General features: G+C 40.3%; 1 protein-coding gene across 3 annotated transcripts in view; it reads left to right on the forward strand.

The window, feature by feature from the left end:
• The window catches only part of unc5b (unc-5 netrin receptor B), a 318,628-nt gene that overhangs the window by 23,164 nt on the left and 271,354 nt on the right, over positions 1-24,110 (forward strand). The window lies entirely within an intron of this gene.

Here is a 24,110-nt window from a genome sequence, read left to right on the forward strand (position 1 = left end):
AAGTTTTTAAAAAGGCAACTGCATGGCTACACATTTGCTACGTCTGTCCTTTTGCATTGCTTGCATTCACATTTTGAAAATGTATAAAAGTCATAACTGAAATTTGACGCGAGTTTGCAAAAACAAATAACACTGTGCAGCATCCATATAGATTAGGCTTGTCCCATTTTGTGACTGGCAGATTGTAAAGGTGGGGTGTGCTCGCTCTGTGTGAACGAGGGGAGGATGTGTGCAGAACAAATGGGCTGGCAGCAGAGAAAACAGCTCGTGAACTCGCTGAGGTTGAGCGTGTGCTAAACATTTGTTTTGTGAAAGATAATAGCACTCTTTGCATCGAGAATTTATTATATTATTCTGTTCATTGAGAAATTCTAGATATGCAGAAAGAAAAACATGCATTAGTCAAAAGGGAGGTTTGCCAAGAATTAAAATTTATTTCCAATTTCATCTGTATTCAGTAGATTTGCCAACCAGGTCTTTTTTTGGCAGGGAAAAACAATGATACATACACATACTGTACTGTATATGAGCTTTAGCACACACTGACAATGCGGTAAACAAAAACTGAGGATGATACTCAGATACAAAGCCAAAATAAATTACTGTCCCAGTGGCATCAAAGTAAAACAATACACAGTAGTGTTAGTCCTAATTAGCACTGGGAGGAGCTGCGCTGCTTACGCTGCCTCCTTAAAAAGCTTCTCTAATAATCATGTATTTGTGTATGTGTGTGTATATCTATATATATATATATATACACACACACATATATACAGTATACATACTATACTTAGTACACACACACACACAGTGTATATATAGAGACTATACATAGTACACACACACATGTACACACACATATATATACAGACTATACATAATACATACACACACACACACACACATATATATATATATATATATATATATATATATACAGTCTATACATATTATACATACTGTACACATGCATACAGAGTCTTCCAGTCTTCCATAATTAGGGAATCTAAGAAAAAATAAAAAAAATGACAGCTCTGTGTTACAGGTTTGTGCTCTGGATTCAGTCTTTGGTGACCTTCTGAATCTTATTTCCTTTGGGAATTATCTGGACTCGTTCTTGCTTACTTGAAGATGTATTGGGGACAAAGATACTAATACTATGATTATGAATGCCCTATATAATGTATGTATACACAGATCAACCACAGCATTGTAACCACGTTCCCAATATTGTGAATGTCCACATCATGCCACCTATACAGCTCTGATCCATCAAGACATGGTCCTCAATCGGATTGAGATCAGGGGAATTTGGAGGCAAAGTCATCGCCTTGAACTCTTTATCATCTTCCTCAAACTATTCCTGAAAATTTTTTATAGTGTGGTAGGGCACATTACCCTGCTGAAAGAGGGCACTGCTATTAGGGAATTTGGTTGCCATAAAGAAGTGTAAGTGGTTTTCAACAATCTTTAGGTAGGAGGCACATGTCAAAGTAACATCCACATGAATGCCAGAACCCAAGATTTCCCATCAGAACATTGCCCAGAGCATCATGCTTGCCTTCTTCCCATAGTACATCTTCTTACCAATGTACACTCATCTGGCTGTCCCCATGATCTAAAAAAAATGCGTTTCTTGCTCACATGCTTGTTGTAGGCACTTTTGGTTGTGGACATGGGTCAGGATATGCACTCTGAATGGTCTGCTCTATGCAGCCCTATGTGCAGCAAGCGGTGATGCACTGTGTGTTCTGTACCATTTCTCTCATAGTCAGCATTAAGTTTTTCTGCTTCTGTGGGATTGGATGAGACGGGCTAATCTTTGTTCCTCATGCATATCATAGAGTCTTGACCGGCCATGACTGGTTGCGGGTTTCACGGTTGTCCTGCCTTGGACCACTTTTGGAAGGCACTAACCACTGCATGCTGAGAACATCCGACAAGACCTGCCATTTTGAAGATGCTTTGACCAGTCGTTTAGCCATTATCATTTGCCCCTTTCAGAGTCGCTCAGATTCTTATGCTTGCCCATTTTTCCTGCTTTCAACACATCACCTTCAAGACCTGACCGTTCATTTACTGACTAATATATCCCACCACTTGACAGGTACCATTGTAATGAGATAATCAATGTTATTTACTTCACCAATTAGTGATAGATAGATAGATAGATAGATAGATAGATAGATAGATAGATAGATAGATAGATAGATAGATAGATAGATAGATAGATAGATAGTAATGTGGCCATTAGGGGGTGCTAGTGAGTTGTCTCCAAACCCGAATACGCCAGCTCAGGAAATTGAAAAAGTGATTTAATGGCAAAAAATTAATACTCAATGATAGGGGGTACATAAACAATGAATCAACAAAACAAATACATAACAATAACTAAAACAACCCCCAGGCCATCCTGATACAATAAAGTATTCTTCAGTAATCTGTAGGGGTGGTTGGGCCTTTTACACTTAAGAGACAACAGAATAAGGACTCATTCTTACCTTCCTTTAAGTTCTCTAGAGCCAGTCTAGCATGTCTTTATCTCGCCTGGTGAGCCTTTGCACTCATGTGCACTGCTTTTAATTCCAAGCTCCTTAGACTTTTGACTGGAATAGGGATTTTATTGTTCCCCCAGGGATCAATTTTGGGTCAAAGACCTGAATCAATTTCATAATCAGAAATACCCTACGAAACTCCTGTGGTCATCCTCTCATAACTCCCCCTGGTGGTCCAGAATGTCCCTGCAGTCACTGGAACCCGACATACATTAAAGGGGAAGACAACCCTGCAGAACCCTGATAATATAAATCAGGAAGGCATTCACAGATTAACACATCACCAAATAATATCTTTTGAATAACGTATTTGTGAGGTTCCTTCCTTCCCTATTTATTAGACCAGCATTCCTAGCAGCCCATTTTATTTTTTCTTTTTGCTGGTTAGCAGGCCATCTTTGATTGACAGCAAAGAAAAGAGACCAAAAATGGTTAATAGCTGGTGGTTAATGCATTTAGTGGTGCACCACCTAGAGGGCAGGTATAACAAATTGGAGTTCCTTTACTCTCTGCAGTGGCATTTCCAGTCGTATTTCCTTATCACACACTGTAGGGAGTCACCTGCTTTGATGGCGTATGAATGGAACTGGCTCTTCATAGGGGTTTAGAGATGCTAGAAATAGTTAATTTCATGGAAGTGCAACATAGAGTAGTGGAGACAGAGATGAGATATTGAGACTCACATAGTTTCAGTCATTTTGGGAATAAACCATTACGTGTATTTATTCTCCAGTCTGGTTATTTCCAATTCAGGTTGCAAGTCGCCAAAAAGTAGGAACCAATCCTGAATGTAGCACTCGTCCATTGCTGACTCCTGTGAGGTTTAGAATCACCAAACATCTACTACTATGTGATATGGAAAAACCTGCAATATCCATACGGATACTAGGAGAACATATACGTAAACTTCACAGTGACAGCTATGTGAAACCAGCAATCTGAAGCTGTAATAAAACAGAGCTAAACTATGCCTAAAAATTCACCCATAACATTTCTTTTATTTTCCCAGTTCATTTTTAACATTCAGAAGATAGTAGCGGTTTATCTACTTAGCCTAGACCTGAGAGGCACAGTCATTATGAAATGTGTGTCAATGGAACTTTGAGGAGAAATATTTGAGCTTATGAATAATGAATTTCTAAAACAGAATGTAAAAGATGTAACATTTATTAGTGATTCCATGTTTTGGACAGACATCAAACATTTAGCAGTCCTCACTTATACTGCAGATAAGGCTGATCCCAGCCATGCCAGTTTATAACATTCTGCACTTTTTTTTTACCAAAACTCTGGTGTTCTTTTAAAGGTTCTAGTTATATTCTATAAATTGCAACATATGCAAGTATTTGTTGAAACTTTAGACTTTTTTTGGCAGAGTGGAATAGTGGTTAGTTGTACTTCTTCACATCTCCTGTGAACTGGGTTCAATTTCAGACTTACAGTATGTTCCCCATTCTTAAATATATTTTCAATGATTAGTACATTGGATAGTCTGAATTGGCCTGCTCATGATGTACTGGTTGGGTTTGTTTCCTGCCTCAAGCCGTTTGTAGCTGGCCTAGTCTCAGGATTCCAGCAGTCCTGTCATGGACAAAGCAGGTTTAGAAAATGAATATGTGGCTGAATATTAAAAGTTTTGACAGTCAAATCTTATTTGGTTGAGTAGGGTTGACCAGCCAGCTCTGCTGTAGATGTTATCGATTGTCACATACTTACTTGTCCACTTTGTAGAACAGATTTAGTTGATTTTATTTGTTTATAAACCTGGGATGGAAGACAACCTTTGTCAACAGTGACAATAGGTAATAACAAGTGCATGTTGGGATTAAACTTTGCTCTAAACTGGTCCCGGGTTTTACTGCTTCCAGGCACCATTCAGGCCATGTGGATCATGTTACCGTCAGCACTGCTCACCAGGGTTCTGTTAATGGTCATTTCCCGTATGATCAGTCTCTTAAGTTTTATGGTTATGTACTAAGTTAGGAATTGATATAGGACTTCGTTCACCGCAGCAGTGCATTAGAGTTTTACTGCTAAGGTGGGACCAGCCAGGAATGCAGAGAATGGTTCCTTTGTGTTCTTTATACTGTATTATTCATCAATGTAAAGTGACCATCTTTAATATTTTAAATGTGTTTATAATGCAAAGATCCCCCCATTGGGTCCAGTTGAGCAGCTGCTGAGCTGCAAGGCATATTTCCTCAAGGGCAGCTGTTCACTCCCATTGTTTTGTGATATCAATTCATGGTGAATTGTAAGGTTGATCCACAAATCTTAAGAAACATGGGTCTCTGTCATGAAGGTAAAATGTTTTTTCCATTCTTTGTTCCTATATTAGTGGCTTTTAACCATTCTGTACCAATTTTCACATCTTGAAACCATGGTTACTCAGTACTACCCATTGGTGTTTCCAAGTATATTTGCCAGGTTGACATACTGGATGCTGGTGGGGACGGTGTATAATTTTTTTAGTTAAGTTTTTCCTCTGGCAATATTCTAAACTCTTATGCTCTTCTGGGGACAGAACTTCAGGTACTACAAGGTGATCAGTTTCTTATGGTGATTCTCCACGTTTTCAGAAGTGTGTCTTACATTGCCACCTGAGTCAACTTTATAAACACTGACTGGAAAAACTGTCTTCATTTAAAGTAAACATTACACAAAATTTTGATGTGAGGCAGCAGTAATGCCTCATCCTGCTACACCGCAGAAAATAATTTTATAAAATTGTATAAAAAAAAAGAAAAAAAATATATGTGCTTTCCATACATTTGCAGACTGTACCCACACTTGTACACATCTTACCTTTCTGGGACACCAAGTTGTATATTTACTATTTGAGAGAGCAGCCAGAATAAATAAATAGATCTAGTTATATATATCTATCAATCTGCTGTATACAAAATGTCACTGTCTGCATGTGTGTATGTGCGTGTGTGTGTGTGAGTGCTTGTTCAGTCCCTCCAAGCAATCTGATTGGTCAGTTTGGCTTTGATCTGATTAGTCAGTTGGGTTTTGGCTGCTCAGTGGTGGGAATTATGACACAATACATTAGTAGTTTAGTTCCTGATTGTGAAAACATTTTTTCTTTTTATAAAAAAAAGAGTTTATATGGAACATTTCAACAGCGACAAAGTGAATAAATTATAGAGCGAATTTGGGGCTGTAGATACTAGTGATGTAAACCCAGTTAGCCTTGAAAGATAGGAAGTATTTGCAAGAGTACCAGTGTTTTCACAGTAGGCAGCGGTGGCCTGTCTACCATTGATGTTGTCAAAAAGTAGACAGGAGATGAGTAAGGCGCCTGAAAATAACTGATCCTGAGAAACAAGCTTTACTGGAATGCGATCTAGAGAGGAAACCCCGGGCAAGAGTGGTTGAGACACAAGAGCATACCAAGATCAGGGGCAGGAAAAATGTTGAAGGTACATGCAAGGCAAAGAAGGTTTAGAGACACATGAAGATACCAAGGATAGGTGCAAGAGGAATGCTATTTTAATTTGTTAACCAAAGTTAGTACAGGGAGATAACTCTTGCTAGGACGAAGCAATCTGAACGAAACAATGTGCAATGTGCTCCTCAGTATATGGAGCTTCAATGAAGCCGGGATGCCCCTACGTCGAAGTGTTGAGGTAGTCGCCAGACAGCTGTTGTGATGTTTAACCTCCATCTGCAACTTCTGGGTCTAGGTCTCAGTCACTCGACTTTTCATCAGGGTGGTGGTGTACAGTATTGAGCAGCTCATCTTCATGGTGCGAACCTGTTGGGTCACCAATTTGTTTAAGCAATGTCAGAATCTACTGGATGATCGTGAGTTAACGGAAGGTTACTTCTAACAAGATGGAGCAATGTGTCACACATCGGCAAGGAGCATGGCAGAAACTGAGTCCTTCTTCGGCAACAAGGTAATTTCAAAGGGGCTTTGGCCACCATGGTCGCCGGATCATCTGACACCACCAGACTTCTTCCTTTGGGGTATGCACAAAGGAAAAGTCTATCGGAAGATATGTGGATATGTGGAAGATTTTTAGGAAAACATCTTACACTTGCCGATACATTCAGGAACATGGAGTGCCATGTCGAAATGTCTGGCAGAAATTGGAAACCACTTCCAGCATCACCCTTAATGCAATCGATTACACATATGTCAAGGTATATAGCATATTTTTTTGGTTCAGACTGCTTCATCCTAACGGGAGTTACAACAGAATATTTGGGGCCTCTTTCGAGTGAATCTCCCTATATATACTGTACATATGTATATACAGATTCTATGTCTTTATTTTATTTTGTTTTGCCACTTATCTCTCTCCTGCCCCACTCATTCATTAGGTTAATTGGTGACCCTAAACTGGCCGATATAAATGAGTGCGCATGCATTTACTACCAATGGACAGATGGTCTATTCACACTGCCAAGGCTGGCTCCAGTTCCCTCTGACCTTGTAATGGTCTAAATGGATTCTCAAATGCAATACCTTACACATTAGGCCTGGAGATAAATGACACCTTTGTGGAACGACAGTAATGAGTTTTACATCATATCATATTTGTAATGAATTTCATCCCGCTGCACAAGCACTTCATACAACTTTATAAATGTCACCTTGCTATAAACACGCTACAGTCAAGGTATGCCAATGTGTCAGAAAGGAGAGCTTTGTAATATTTTGGCTTGCTTGATGGAGAAAGTAGTTTAGCGGGAATTTATTAGAGTTGGTCTATTAACAGGTCAGTAAGATAGGCCAAGCTTTTCAGTTCTCCCTTACTGAGTTTTTAAAGTAATGTATTACAGCAGAGGTGGAGTTGGCTAATGGTTTCTAATTGGTGGAAACTCTTAATTTAAGTAATAGAATTCCTCTATGTGACTGAATAAAATTCCAGAGCTTTATCTAATGTCATGTATCCTAGTTTTTCAACAATTTCCACTCTTTTTTATAATACAGTAACAAGAAGCAAGTTTTTTGATTCTTGGGTGGAAAAAAGTCCAAATTTGTACTGTGCTTCTGGATTTATGTGCGCTTCACTCTATCTTTCAGTAAGGTTTTTCTCCAAAAGTAGACCAAAAAAAGATCTCCACCTTCATGTGAAGGAGTTCATAGCACTTTGTTCCTGCAGTCAAGGGAACCTAACAGAATCATGACTACCCATAAAATTGTAAAACCTACTTTATCTAATTGACGGTCATGGGGTGTAGCATTAGGTGTAAGGGAGAAATCAAACCTGACCAGGGCGTCAGTCTTTTATAGACCCTCCCATGTGCGCAGTCACCCAGGGCATGTTTACCTCTAACAATAAATTTGGCCCATGTGTTTGGGATGTGGAAAAAAGCTGGGAAACCCACAAAGACCTAGGGAACACATGCACCATTGGGTGGGATTAAACCACTGAGCTATTGTACCGCTCCAAGAGAATCAAGCAAATGAAAATATGGAGATGCATTTTTAGCAAATATAAACCAAAATTCTCATCACTGCAGTTAGTTCTCAGAAAGCTGATTAATCTCTCAGATATTAGTGCTGTCCTAGTTTTTATTTACAGAAATGGATCCCTTTTCATATACAAGAAAGAAAATACATTTGGGAAGGGGAGGTTCAAGATTTAATTTCATTTGAAAATAAATTCATATGTGAATTAACAATTTCTGCTATTTATAGAAAAAGACCCAAAGGTGAAAAACACATTAATGTTCACAAAATTGTGGGCTATGAAAATCATTTGTTGTGCTAAAAAATCACTTTCAGCAGTAGGCAAAGGTCCCTATTGGCCTTTACTTGAGAAGCAGATTTGGAAGTGTGAGTGAAGAAAATGTAGCAAAAAGAAATGATGCCCATCCTAGAAGAGTCTGTTTAAATTGTGGCCTCAAGGCTAAAAATGGCACGTTAGGTTATCTGGCTTGGTCCATGAAATTTAAAAGCATAATAATCATATCTATCTATCTATCTATCTATCTATCTATCTATCTATCTATCTATCTATCTATCTATCTATCTATCTATCTATCTATCTATCTATCTATCTATCTATCTATCTATCACTAATAGGTGAAGTAAATGCCTCATGGATTCAGTATCCTGAGATTTGATATTTTTCTTATCTGCGTAGAGTTTGCTTGTTCTTCCCACAGGTTAGATTAATTGGAGACTCTAAATTGACCTCAGTGAGAATGACTGTGAGTGTCTGTATGTGGCTGTCCTGCAATGGACTGTGATCTGTCCAGGGATGTTTTCCTGATTTGCATCTGGTGCTGTTAGGGTAGGCTGCTGCTGACAGTAACACTCAGCAGGATTAAGCAGGTTTAAGAATTTACGTAATTTATGTATTTATGAGAATGCATGCACACATAAATATACATACCTAAATATTGTAAAATAGATTGTTAATAAATAGTTAAGGTCCCTGGGAAAGCAATGCATAAGGTCCCATTTGTCCTGAGGACAATAATAAAGAAATAAGGTAAAATCAGTGCACAGTGCCAAGTTAAGATAAGTGCTTATGTGGGTTAGGATCTCAGTCCTACCTGGACCCTGGTTCTCAAATGAATGCTGATATTAAGTGTGGCATCTGTATATATATGCTCCAAGCCAGAAGGGTTGGGGCTTGTAATGTGTGGGCACAAGTTATGCCAGGTGTCTCCCTGTATCCTCTCCACCATTCTAAATGAGGAAATGGATGTAAGGTTAGTGGTTGTACTACACCCTGTGGCGACTGGCTTGGACACAGACAGGCAGACACGCTCATGTCACCCAACACGCGTTTATTTACAATACCTATTATGTACAAATGTCCATAAGTGCCACAAACCCCAATCTTCCCCAAAGTCCAGGCCAACCACTCTGCCTCTTCGGACCGCCTCCTTCTCTCTTTCTTGCACCTTGTCCTGCTTCCACCCGACTCCAGCCTCGAATGAAGGAAGGTGGCCCCTTTTATCTGTACCCGGATGTGTTCCAGGTGTGCACCGGCAATCCCGTGGACACGCCCCAGTGTGGCAGAAATGCCGGCTGTCCTTCTGGAAGCACTCCGGGTGTTCCCTCTCTGCTTCCCCCCAGCACTTTCTGGTGTGGTGGAAGTACTGGGGTCCAGGGTCCTTCAGACAGGGGGACGCCCCCTGGCGGTGACCACAGGCCCCTACAGGGTTGGGCTTCCAAGCCCTGTACCCATGGCCCCCAATACAACCAGGGCGGATGCCCCCTCGCGGTCTGGAGGAGGAATGAGACCTCCTCCTGTCTTCCTGGGCTTCCCGGCTGGGCATGAGCCCCGTCCGGGTGCCACAATCATCAATCTTTCTCCGAAATTTTCTTTGTCCACCACCTGTGAGACACTCCAGAGTATTATGTGAGTGAATTTATATATTTATTTTCATACATCTGTCCATCCATTTTCTAAACATACTTTATCCTGAGCAGGATTGCGGGGGAACAGAAGCCTATCCCAGCAAGCAATGGATGCAAGGCAGGAGAAATCCCTGAAAAGAACACGGGTGCAGGGTGAAGAAACACACACACCACACACCCACTAAGACCAATTGAAATATTGCCAATCCGCCTAGCCTGCATATCTTTGGAATATTGTAGGAAACTGGAGCACCCAGAGGAGTCCCACGCAGACACTGGGAGAACATTAGATTAGATAGATTAGATAAACTTTATTCCCATGGGGAAATTCAGATGCATAGAGCAGCAGAAACATAAAACAGATACAGATTCACAGGACAAATAATACAGTCAATCAATCAATACATGTATATCGTGCAGATATTTGAAAATGAACTCAATCAGTACATTGGGAGGAAGCATGGAATTGCCTGTTAGCAGTAGGCAAAAAAAACTCCCAGAGGCGCTTCTTAGCACACCAAGTTGGAATAAGCCTGTGATCATTTTATATATGAATAAAATGCAACATATATTGTGTGTGTGTGTATGTATATATATTGAGGCGGGCGGCTTGGGGCTGTGCCCAGCCAGGATGCCGAGAAGGACCAGGAGAGGGACTATGCTCATCAGGAGGCACATGGAGCACGTCCGGGTGGGGATAAAAGGGGCCATCTCCCTCCAGTCATCAGCTGGAGTCGGGTGGAAGAGGACGAAGCTTGGAGGAGTGGAGTGGAGGCGGTGAAGGAAGACAGGACTTGTGAGAAGCTCAGACTGAGGGTGTGTGGTGCAGGGGCTAGGTTGTGTGCAGGACTGGTTAAACTGTAAATAGTGTAAACAAACATGTTATGGGTTTGAATACTGATGTCTGCCTGTCTGTGGCAGGGCTGGTCTTTCACTATATATATATATATATATATATATATATATATATATATATATATATATATATATATATACAGTATGGATGGATGGATGGATGTATATGTGTGTGTTTATGTATATGTGTATATGTATGTGCATATCTATGTTGATATGTATATATATGTATATATATATGTTGATATGTGTATATATATATATATATATATATATATACAGTGATACCTCGCTATATCGCGCTTCGCCTTTCGCGGCTTCACTCCATCGCGGATTTTATATGTAAGCATATTTAAATATATATCGCGGATTTTTTGCTGGTTCGCGGATTTCTGCGGACAATGGGTCTTTTAATTTCTGGTACATGCTTCCTCAGTTGGTTTGCCCAGTTGATTTCATACAAGGGACGCTATTGGCAGATGGCTGAGAAGCTACCCAACTTACTTTTCTCTGTCTCTCTTGCGCTGACTTTCTCTGATCCTGACGTAGGGGGTGTGAGCAGGGGGGCTGTTCGCACACCTAGACGATACGGATGCTCGTCTAAAAATGCTGAAAGATTATCTTCACGTTGCTATCTTTTGTGCAGCTGCTTCCTGAAACGACATGCTGCACGGTGCTTCGCATACTTAAAAGCTCGAAGGGCACGTATTGATTTTTGACTGAAAAACAAACTCTGTCTCTCTCTATCTCTCTCTCTCTCTCTCTCTCTCTCCCTGCTCCTGACGGAGGGGGTGTAAGCTGCCGCCTTCAACAGCTTTGTGCCGCGGTGCTTCGCATACTTAAAAGCCAAACAGCCCTATTGATTTGTTTGCTAGAGATTGTTTTCTCTATCTATGTGACATTCAGTGCTCCTGATGCGCACTCCTTTGAAGAGGAAGATATGTTTGCATTCTTTTAATTGTGAGATGGAACTGTCATCTCTGTCTTGTCATGGAGCACAGTTTAAACTTTTGAAAAAGAGACAAATGTTTGTTTGCAGTGTTTGAATAACATTCCTGTCTCTCTACAACCTCCTGTGTTTCTGCGCAAATCTGTGACCCAAGCATGACAATATAAAAATAACAATATAAACATATGGTTTCTACTTCGCGGATTTTCTTATTTCTTATGCTCTGGAACGCAACCCCCGCGATGGAGGAGGGATTACTGTACTACATATATGCACTACATATATATATATATTGTCGAAGGAGGCTGGGCGTCAGACCCAGCCGGGACGGTTGGAAGGACCAGGTGGTGGCATATTTGTCCTCCAGGCCACGAGGGGGCAACCACCCTGGAGCAAAAGACGGCCACGGAAGGGGAGCAGGGAGGTTCAAGTCCATGGAGGCCCGTATCCACCGCCAGGGGGCGCCCCGAGCCTCACGGAGCCCGGGGCTTATTTACTTCCGCCACGCAAATGGACGTTGATCCTTCCAGGGTCACCCGGAGTGCTTCTGGTTGCTCTCCTGACACTTCTGCCACACCAGGAAGTGACGTCAGGCAGAGCACCTGGGGATCATCCGGGTGAGGATAAAAGGGGCTGCCTCCCTCCTATCAAAGAGCTGGAGTCGGGAGCAGGAGCTGGACGAAGCTCCTGGAGAGAGAGAAGGAGGCCCAGGGACAGTGAGAGAAAGGCCCAGAAGAAAGGTGACTGGGGCTAGTGGCACAGTGTGTTGTGCGGGACAGTGTTGTGTTCAGTGCAGGATTTACGTATAAGCTACACAAGCTATAGCTTAGGGCCCCCGCCTTCTTGGGGGCCCCCAAAACAAATTGTCCGAGTGAGCAATTGTCATATATACTTAAATATACTACAGCATTATTTGTCCCAATCAGGCCCGGCCTTAAGCATAGGCAAAGTAGGCGACCGCCTAGGGCCCCAGCATCCGGGGGGCCCCGGATCGACACCTTGGTCTAATTTTCACGCATTTCACAGAGCTTCCAGGGGGGCTCCGCCCCCTTCAGGGGGCCCCTGGACCCCCCTTTCGTCTAGGGCCCCATAATACCTAAGACCGGGCCTGGTTGTGTTGGAGAAAAGAGAAGAAAATAAAGCATGTCTTTTATAAAGATGTGGTGTCTGTCTGATGGTGTCTGGGCAAATATCACTATATATATATATATATATATATATATATATATATATATATATATATATATATATATATATATATATATAAAATATATGGTGTATTTTGATGGTGGTAGTCCATTTTAACTAATCCTAAAACTCTGCACGCCTCATTTCAGAAATAATCCTTATTGTGTTTCCTAGTGAACCACAGATCTGTAAAAGTTAGATGGATAACAAAGTATGGTCTCTGTTGAAGCTAAGGAGATTTCATTTTATTGTTAACTTTCTCTGTGTATTATTATTATTATTTCAAATTTGATTTATTTACACAGAGGTCCTTTGCCTGTCCAAAAAAGCATTGCATGCAAAGCTGGAATAGCCCTTGGATAGACTACAATTCTGACACAGCATCTACTCATACACCCACCTGTGTTCATTCCCAGTGGGCCAATTTTGAGGAACTAGCAAAATCAACAGCAAGTCTGTGAGAAACAGGATAAAACTGGACAGCCCAGACAAAATCTGTGCTACATGGAAAGAAAGTACCTTTGTTTCTACAGAGGGCAAGCAAACTTCTATCACTTTTAGAAACAGTTGGGCTCCTCTTCAGGTAGCTCAGAATGCAGCCACTTTAGAGATTGATTTTACTTTTGTTATCATTAGAATACAGTCGTTCCTAGCAAACGACTGATATCATTGTGCAGTCCTCTTGGTTTTCTGTTAATCTTCTAATCTCCATGTTCAGTACAGGGATACAGAATGTTATAGGGAGCCTGGGCCTTTCCTGGGCACCTCCATCAGACCATGGAAGCCCACACACGCATACAGACCCGCATTCAATTTCAGGTGGCCAGATATCCTAGCATGCACTTCTTTGGGATGTGGAAGTCACATATCATGTACTGTCTAGCCTTTATGCCTTTTGTACAGCTGTAAAAGCATAATTAACTGTGCCTCTTGTTTGTGGCTGAAGTTAATCTTAAATTTGCTAATATCTTTTTGGTGTTACAGGTGGTGTTTGCCAGTTTTGTTAACTGGCTGTTCGCTTTGCCAATCGGTGATTCTGAGTTGTGTGGGTATGAACACTTGAGTGGGTCCTGTGATGGGCTGGTTCCCTCTTTCAACGTTTGGTTCCTGCGTTTTGCCCAAATTGGATTTTAAGAATATAATTTTATGTTATTTATCACATTTCTGTTGTGCTTAAGCCCATTGTAAACATGAATAATGACATCTCTTTAACGCTAAACTGTTGGTAAGTCAAGTGATTGAAAAATGATCAGATCTGAGATGGTAGATTTTTTTTTCCCAGTTTAACATCATATTTGATGCTCACATATTTGTCTTTTCAAATCTGTATGAAAAAAAATGTACAAAAAATCATGTGCTCATTTTAGGCAAGCCCTGTACAGCCAGGCTTGCATGGCGCAAATGTAAAACGTTTTTCCTTTGGACCTGAGTGCTAGCTTCAGGCAGAGAAAAGCCACATCAGCACATGGTGTGAAGTTGAACTTCAGGTCCAGTCTATCACCTCTAATAAATAGCCATCCACTCAAGTGATTTTAAAAGCACTTTTAGCAAATGTGTTCTTTTTTTACTGCACCAAATCAGCTGGCTAAAAACTGCAAGACACTGGCGCACAAAGACCTGCCTAGAACCTGACAAATTTTCCTAAAGGAAATAAATTTAATTACAGGCATATATCACCTTTCAAGAAGGCGGTTACAACTGATTAGAGCTCCTCCAATGAAGCATTAGTAATCCGTCTCCTGAAACAGACACTCGCTCTATCCGAATGCAGAACACATTCTTTATTCATTTTCAGAAATATTTATTGTGAAATTGGTTTCTCTGTGTGGTTGCATAGTGGTGCAGGGATCAGCATAGTTTCCTCACAGGTTTGGTTCGAATCGCAGACTGGCTATTTCTTGTATCGTTTTGTTTTTTTCTCATTTCTCCCACATCCCTTTTATGTGTAGGTTTAGGTTTGGTTTATTAAGCAACTCTAAAATGCAGGATTTGTGGCAGTTTAGTTGGGTGCTTGACCGTACCCCTGCTCTCCATCCTGCGTTACTTCCTCCCTTGTGCCCAGTTCTCTCAGACTGGCTTATACCCCTAATGGAAAAAGCTGGATTTGAAAACGAATGGATGATTAGTCTGTTATTATTGTCTGCCAGAGTCGCTTTTATTGGAGCTGTATAATTAAACTGATATGGTCTAATGACAAATGAGAAATAAGGAATTAGTTAAAAAAGACAGAATTTCAAAATTACAGTAATCATGCTTACACAGCAGCCCTAATATAAAGGAAAAGGCAGAGATCATATGGCCTTTAACATTTCTTTATCTTGACATAATTTGATATACTATAAGTCTCGGGCCGTGCATGCCTGAGGACCAAAGCTTGAGGGCATAACAAATTAAAGCCGTGATTTATAGCAGTTATCAATTAAGACGATAAGCAGTTGTGAATTAGCAGGATGACTGCAGGTGGGAGCTGCAGGAGGCATGGACAGGCATAGCCAGGCACTGCAAAAAAAGCAATCGTTGGACCAGATTTGGACAGGGGCTGGCATGGCCAGGCTTTGGCAGGAACCACAGGAGTGAAAGCTTCACTTGGATTAGATCTGCGCAGGAGTCCTGCCTTTAAAGCTACAATCAGACCTTTTTGCTTTTTTTTTTCTCAGTTGTGCTGATTCTTCCCTCACTGTATTTTTCTAGTCGTTTTAAAAAGTCTTTCATTGTGATCTCTTTCAAATGAGCTCTCCTGCAGATCGGTTAAAAGAAAAAGGTGTAGGAGTGCAGAATGCAGCTGCTGTGTGCACAGAAGGCATTGTGATGAGGCTAGTCAGACATGGAACATTGCAGACCAGGGATCTTCATAGTGCTGAGATGTAGCACACCATGGCGCTATATGACATGAGGGTCATGGAAGTAAAAGGGAGAAACGGCAGGGAAGGCTTTGTAAATATAAGCCGTGAGAGTGACAGAAAATGAAAGGTAGCTATGATACATTGTTAAGCAGAGACATCCATCTTTTTTGTGAATCTGGTTTTCCATTCTAGTGTCCCCAGGAGCTAGTGGCATTGGGTACAAGGTAGGCTCACTCACACATGCAGCCACATCCACTAACCCAGAGAGATCCCACTCAGGCATGGAGCCAGGGAACCCAAGTCCCCAGAGCACTGAGGCAACCATTGCACCACACTGCTACCCAAGAATAGTGGCTCTCAAGTTCAGTCCTGGGTTACTCTGTGGCTGAAGGTTATTGTTCGTACCAGTTTCACAATTACTGAGTCATTTTACTTGAATTCATCTCTTTGTTGAACTTGCTGGTCTTTAATTTCGTCTGTTGCTCTGCATTTAGACAAGAGAAGTCGTTTAACACTTACATTTTTAAGAACGTTAGGCATATTTCTATTTTTGCCATTCTGTCTCTTTTGTTATTTTTCTATTAATTCTCCCTTTTTTTCTGTCGAGTTTGCTCCCTTAATTGTATCCTAATAATGACAATTAACAATGAGCACTACAGACATCCAGGCAAAAGACACTGAAAGCTGAAAGGCTGCAGCTACTGCAGTGTTATCCACTAGCAGGCTCATTAAGAAAAAAACAGAAACACCTGGAAAAGCAGAATGAAAATGATGGTGATGATGATGAAGAAAATCTTAAAAAACAAGATAAGAAGAATAAAATTATGCTCATGTAACATACATAAAAGTTTGCTATATTCTGATAAAAAGGTAGCAAACCCAGTTTTATAGTTCTGGATTGCTCCCAGAACACAGAAATGGGGAAATATAGCTTGCTTGATTAAGGGAGGAATTGGAATAAAAGTAGAAGTTGGTCAGGACAAAAACCTGCAGCCATAGTGTGGCACTGGAGCTACACTTGAGAATCACTGCCTTTTAGAATATACTGTATATGTTCAGTATAGAGGGTTCGATTTGGGTTGTGGATTATCATCGAGATTTTTATGTCCATCTTAAGCATTTCTTTAGCAGAGGAAGTTGAAATGGAGTTGGACACCCAGGGGGGTTGATTAGTTTCTAAACTAGTTTTGTAAAACTTACTTGTATGGAATGTTATTTGATTTTAATAAACTCTATAAAATTAAAAAAAAAAGGAATTGGACTCCCATAAGCACTATATAGTATGTATCTGAATCATAAATTAGTATCCATATTTGATGTTTGCTATTAATCTTAAATTGTCTACTAGCTTTGTGAGGTTCAGGGTCAGAGGGGCCTGCAGCCTATCTCTGTAGTATTGGGCACAACATGACAACCATTTCCGAATGGCATTCCAGTAGATATCAAATTAGTTCCAGTATAGAAAAGAGAGCTTTAAAACTTGACAGAGATGAACATTGATTTTTTTGGAGCAAAGCTAATGAAAAAGATGAGATTAATCATGGAAATGGAGTAACAATTGAGGGGCAGGACGTCTTTTCAGCTTGTGTCTTTGGATTTACTTTGCTACTCGATTTGGCTTACCTGTCTAATTATTGAATGAATAACTTTTACTTTACTATTTACTATACTCACATGATGACTTTTACTTTTAATGTGTCCATTATGGGGCACACTCACTCATACTGGACCAATTTAGTGTTAATAATTATCTCAATGTAGAGATGCCAGACATCTGGCAAAAGGACTTGTCCTTCTTTTTGACTTTGTGCCCTACGTCTGGCAGGCAAAGCTAAAAATCTTGAAAATATCTGGAACTTACATGTTGGCATACTGCCACTATTGCGTTTAAGGGGCTTGAGTGCCTGCATATCATGGTCTGAACCCCAGCCTTGCTCTTCCTATATTAGTATGATTGAAAGTCTAAGAGGGACTACAACTCCCTTCCTTGTATAGGCCAATATGTATTGGAGACCCCATGAGTAAAACTTTAAATGCACCCTCCTTTGTCCTCCTTTCCTGCTTTGTGTGTCCTCAGGTATATGGCAACCCTACCCAAAATGGGAGTTGATGCGAATGCATAAGCTTCACCAGGCCCGGTTTTAGGTATTATGGGGCCCTAGGCGAAAGGGGGGTCCAGGGGCTCCGCCCCCCTGGAAGCTCTGCGAAATGCGTGAAAATTAGACCAAGGAGTCGATCCGGGGCCCCCCGGACGCCGGGGCCCTAGGTGGTCGCCTACTTCGCCTATGCCTAAGGCCGGGCCTGGCTTCACACAGACAGTAACCAGGCTGGAATTTGAATCCAGTCTCCTATGACCAAACTGCTCCGTTTTCATATTTTTTATATCTTAGTTATGGCTTTTCATTTTTTAATGTTAAAATACCATATAATTTTGTCAAGGGAGAGAGAACTGAAGTTGCCGTAAGCAGGAAAGTAAGAAAACAAGGCATTTCTCACACCCGCTTAATCCAATTGAAGATTATACACAAATAAACATGCAAACTCTAACAGATTAATATGTGAATGCATGAAAATGTTAAAAAAAAAGCAGAATGTCGGTCAAAGGCAGTTAAATGATGACTGTGAGATAGAAGGTGGCACAGACACAGAGTCTGACAGCAAGCAAAAGGAAAAAAAGATAGCAAATGAGACTGAGGCTCTGAGGGAAATAGGAGAAGGAGATGAAATGATGCAGAAGAGAGACGAGGGAACAGGGAGCAGGAGAAATAAAAGTTAAAAAAAAAATGTAAACAAAGGGGAGATGAAGTGATAACAGTGAATGTGTGTAACTGCTCCAGTGATGTCGCTGCCGACTTCAGTGTCTAAATGTGTTTTCCTACACTGCGTTTACAAAGCACGTAGCAAAGCATTAGCTATCTTGCGTTCTGTCTGAATCGTCTTGTTTCCTAACATACTGTGCTTTATACTAATGCGTAATCCTCAGAGAAGCTGATGCAGATCCTTGTGTCAGCGTGTAAGTGTATTTTTATAAAGCAAGTGGACTGTCATTTTTCTGTACCCTTTGCGGTGATGTAATTACAGTCCTTGATTCGAGACGAAGCCCAGCTGGGTGGATGGTTCTCATGGCAGCCCTTGTTTTGTTTTGCAATAGCTGTTGGGACAGACTGAGCCAGGGCCTCTTCTGCACAGAAGTTCTTTTATGCCTTAAATGTTTCGAGGACATTATGTGTCTCGTTCTTCAGTGAGTGGCTCTGTTCAAAACCAGGAGGTGGTGATGAGTCCTGAAGAAAATATGAATCACCAAGGGATGAAACTCCGAATAATCTCCTCCGGTGCACAGACCAGATGGGGTACATTGTACGGCCCACAGATAACATCTCAATGGGAGACTTTTGTGCTCACTCTGAATGGAGTGTAGAAACTTCAAAATGGCTTTTCTTCTGCCTGACGGGGGCGGGGCAACACGTGGGAGGTTTCGTTGGTAAAATCTGAGTCGTAAACTTGTTTGATTTTCTTCTTCTTCTTCTTTTTTTTTTTGGAGCAGAGACTAGACGCCCCTGCCTTCAGGACACTCCCTGCAGTTCATTTAAAGTCCATTCCTGGGGAGCACAGGCTTCTGCTGAAACAACTGGAACACTTCATGTGTTATAATATGTTTATAATCCCGCATTGTCACAATGGGGTTACCCCGGTTACAAAGGTTGGAAAGCTACACAAAAGATTATTAAGGGGACACCCACTAACAAAATAATTCAGTTCATTTTTCATTGTGCAGCCCAGCCCACCAGTGTTTAAATGACAGGAGAAAAGTAATTTTATTTATTTTTTTCTCAGTCATAGTGTCTTACAATGTATGTATTGTGAGTGTGGGGTCTTGATGAATGAAGTGACTTGAACAATGTGGTTTCAAAAGTGCGTCTTGTTTTCTCTATCTAGGTTTGTTGAAGAGCAGCTATACTTTACCTCTTATGAGTATACTGCGTATGGATCAAATATCAGGTTTCTGACATCAAAACAACCTAAAAAGGCAACATAACTGAGAAAATGCTACCTTTGTCTTACAGATGTGTCTGTAACCTCCAATCATCCTTGGACAGAATCAGACCAATGCTCCCACTCTTTACAAAAATAATGGTTTCCTGAAAAAAATCCTTATAAGCTTATATTTCAAAAATCTAGGTAGGAAAGAGAGGTTTGGGTTCATTGATAATGTTTAATTGTTCATTGTTTATATCCTGTCATTTTCTCTTTATTTAATAAATCACAAAAAGTGTAATCACGTTTCATTTTAACGGGGTAAAACTGTATACATGTTTGAATCCCAAAATTGACACTCATCTTTCCTAAAGGGGACCCAAATTCCATTATAATGAAGTCAGTCACTTTCAATTATTAATGGTAGTTAAAAAAACACTCTTTAAAGTGGCATTTTTCCTTTATTAATGACTTTATATTATGATTGTTCATCGGCTCCCATTGAGCTCATTTGTAGCTAAGCTACTGTATTACCCAGCGTATACATACAGTAATTTGAGAACAAAACAAATGTATGCTACCCATTGTTTATGTTCACAGTAATTTAACAGTAAAGACAAATTAAATGGGCTCAAACATCATTAATATCACACTCATCGAACAAACTGAAACTAAACACAAGTGATGAGGGTGATCATGGCATCATTGCTGTGGACAAGTTGGTGATTGCAGCAGTGATGATGCAGAAGGAAATAATGAAGTGGCACAGAGTTCTTTGAACTCCATTTCTGGGTTGTCTACATCTTATAGCTGTTTAGATGCATTGCCCAGATGAAAATAATGCTGTGTAGCAACTGTGCCCAGATGAGAACAGTATATTGTATTGTATGCACACCAATGGGAATGGTGCCATGTTGCACCAAAGATGGAATAACACTGCATGAAAATGACTTGCAACTGAGATAAAGATGTCTTGCAACGAAAGAAAGGGTGCAGTAATGAAACCCACCGACGAAAGTGTGAAAAGTCTGAACTTCTTCTTCTTCTTCCTCTTTATCTTCTTCCACTTCTATGTGGGGTCAATGTCAGCCTTCTCCAAACAGCTCAGTCCTGCATCTCCTCCTCAGCCAAGCCCTTTTCCTTCAGATCTTCTTCTACTTTATCCATCCACCTCTGCTTGGGCTTCCCTCACTTTCTCTTCCCCTGTACTTCCATTCCCATCACTCTTTTGCCCACATATTTATTGTGAGTCCTCATCACATGCCCATACCACTTTAACCTACATTCCTGTACTTTCTTAGATATCTTTCCCACTTTTGCTGTGTCTCTGATTGTCATGTATACAGTATATGAAGAGTCAGCAACCTTGCTGCATTAGTATGTCTGTGGTGTGGAGCCGCAGTAGTGAGACTGCTTGCTGCTAGAAGACTCTGAGGTACTGGCACATCTCAGATCACAGTAGTAGAACAGGTACTTTTCCCTTAATTGCACATTAGATACGTTCTGCAGCTGAAATGAAGCAACTCTTAGTTCGTAACTGCTATGATATGTATCCGTTTTGTTATGTTCAGACTGAAAGAAAGGGTATTTTAGTCCTTGGTTGGGCTGTGTATGTTCCTAAAACAAGTGAATGTTTATCTCTATTTAAAGAACCACTCAAACATGATATATGACTCTTTTTGATGCAACTTGAATATAAATGTAGTTTTTCCCTTTCTGAAGAAAGCACATTTAAATTGTGTCTCCCTCTGAAGTAGCTGGAGGTGGTGTCTTCTTTTGAAGCAGCTAGGCCAGATGCAATTCTTTTGAAATGAATAGGTTTGGAATAGTTTGAATGAAATATCTCCGTTTGTAAGCCAGTGAAAATAAAGTTTGTCTCTGTCTGAAGCAGCAGGAAGTGGTGTCTCCTTTTGAAGCAGCTAAGTGTGGAGCAGCTCCAATGTGATGTGTTTCTGTACAGCACAGTCGGGCAGGTGTTCTTCCTAAAATGATGACTTTGGATGCATTTTGCAGCTTTAAGTTAATATCTTTGAGCACTCATTGAACAAGGGTGTAGTGGTCTGAAGTACCAGGGTGAGCTATGTGTCTCTTTCTCAAGCAGATGGATGTAGAAGTTTCTATTTTTGAAAAAGTTTGGTGTAGCTCAAATGAAAAATCTTTTGAAAGTAAGTGAAATAAAGAGTGTGTGTGTCTGGAGCAGCTGAAGGTGGTGTATCTGGGTGAGGGGTGGATCTTTTGAAACTGGTCAGATATGATCAACTTTGCTTTGTACAGCTTCAATGAAATGTATTAGTAAAGCAAATGAAACTAAATTGAGAACCTCTATGAAGCATCAAGAGCCACAGTCCCCTTTGGAAGCAACTAAGCCAGGTGCAGTGCTTTTGTTGTGAATTTGAACATACTGTCTCATTTTGTGTGCCAACAAAAGGGTAATGTGTCTTATTGAAAGCAGCTATGTGACGTGTACATCTTCTTTATTTGCTCATATTTGATAATGAAGGTTTTTGTGAGGCAACTCAAATGTAACATGTCTCTCTCTGTCTTAGGCAGCGGGAAGGGGTGCTAAGCAAATGACTGAAGCATTTATACATGATATAACTTTATTTGGAGAAGTTAAAATGTAAAGAAACCAAATTGAATTGTGTTTCCTTCTAAAGCATTTAGATGAGATGTGACTAAAACAGCTTTAATATCGTCCAATGTCTGTTACTGGTATAATGTTAAATGAAATGCATCAGTGTCTGGAGCACCGATAGTAGCCATAGTTTGACAAATTTTAGTTTAAGGGAAAATCCTTCCTTCCATGCACCCATTTTTGATCCTGCTTAGTGCAGCTCAAGGTCACAAAGGCCAGAGCCAATTCCAGCAGCATTGAATGGCATGTAGGATAGGGTATTACAAGCTTAAACTTTCAAGGAGTGCCTTTGGACCATGCTATTGTACTTGCTAAGTTGTTTTCATGTCACTGAATTATGTTTTATTATTGTGTTTGTTTCTTAAATAAAAAAAGAAGTGTAAAGTAATATGTAGATCACCAAAAATTCTAGTTTTTGCCAAACGGAGACTAGGCTGTTAGTGGAAGGAATCCCTTTGGTTTTATTGGGAAAACTTTAGTAAGTTAACTTTTCATAGGGACATTTTGAGTTGACAAAATCGCAAAGAGCTGAAACTTAGTAATTGCAGCACAACGTAATTAGTGACAAGCAAAGGTCAGAATACAGAGAAGTCAGAAAAACCCTGTGTATAAATCAAAACAGTGTTCAATAGTCAAAAAGGCAGAGCCAAAACTAGCAAAACAAATTCACTAACTCAAGGAAATGTAAAGATTTTCAGAGATTTAATCCTGAGTTATACAAAGCTTGTATATCTAAGTTATTGCAATGCCATCTTTTATAACAATCACTTGTTGACGTCAAAACTTCAGAGATAATTTCAGTAGCAACATACATATTGTATTACACAATTTGGCCATCACCATTCAAAACAAGAATGAAATGGAGGCACTCACTGTAGAAACACCTACTAAAATGGCATATCATTGAAAAAATAATAAAAATAATCATCTGAAAAATTCAGATGTGAGGGTCATTAGGCTTTCCGCCCTAGGAATCAAGTTACCCAAACTATTCTATAAAATTTGAGTAATTATTTACCACTCTGATGCTGATCTTTCTGATCATAAAATAGGTCTTTACAATAGCAATTGACAAGAAGAATTCATAATTAATTGCAGAATTACGGTATTTGAGGGTTCCTCTAGAGTGCCTCTTTCTCTTGCACGATTTTGCTCAAAAAATAATCAGCATATCGTTGACTCATAACAGGCTTAAGTTTCAAATTTGGTATTTTTCTGTCCATCCCTTTTAGCTCTAGATCGTCTTCAACAAACTGTGACACACAGACACACATACGCAATATTCCAGTGATAATGGTAAGAAAAATGCAATTAACAAATGGAATGATCATTATTAGAGCATTATTACCCTTAGAAGTGTAGACCTTTCATCAAGAGAAACTGCAAAAAAAAAAAAAAATCAAAGTGTCAGTGACTACAGTGTCCTTCACAATCCAAAGGGAAACTGATAGGAAGAGATCTGGCAAACCCAAAGTCACAACCGAACCAGAAGACACATTTCTGAGGGTCACCAGCTTGTGTGATAGGCACGTCATAGCATAACAGCTTCAAGCACAGCTTAACAGTGGTGGAAAAAATCAAATCTGAGCTTCTTCTGTGAAGAGTAGACTTTGTCCAGTTTGTAGTAGTCCACAGTCGGTATTTCAAGGCCCTATCTTGTCATTTAAGGAATGGCTATCTTATTGCCATTCACCCTGTTAAACCTGCAGCACAAAGTCTCGGTTCAGAGTGGTATTGCTTAACTCTGTTGAACCCTGAAGGTGATTCCCTCGTGTAC

The sequence above is a fragment of the Erpetoichthys calabaricus genome, chromosome 2 (genome assembly GCF_900747795.2).
Source record: "Erpetoichthys calabaricus chromosome 2, fErpCal1.3, whole genome shotgun sequence".
In the NCBI taxonomy this organism is placed as follows: domain Eukaryota; kingdom Metazoa; phylum Chordata; class Cladistia; order Polypteriformes; family Polypteridae; genus Erpetoichthys; species Erpetoichthys calabaricus.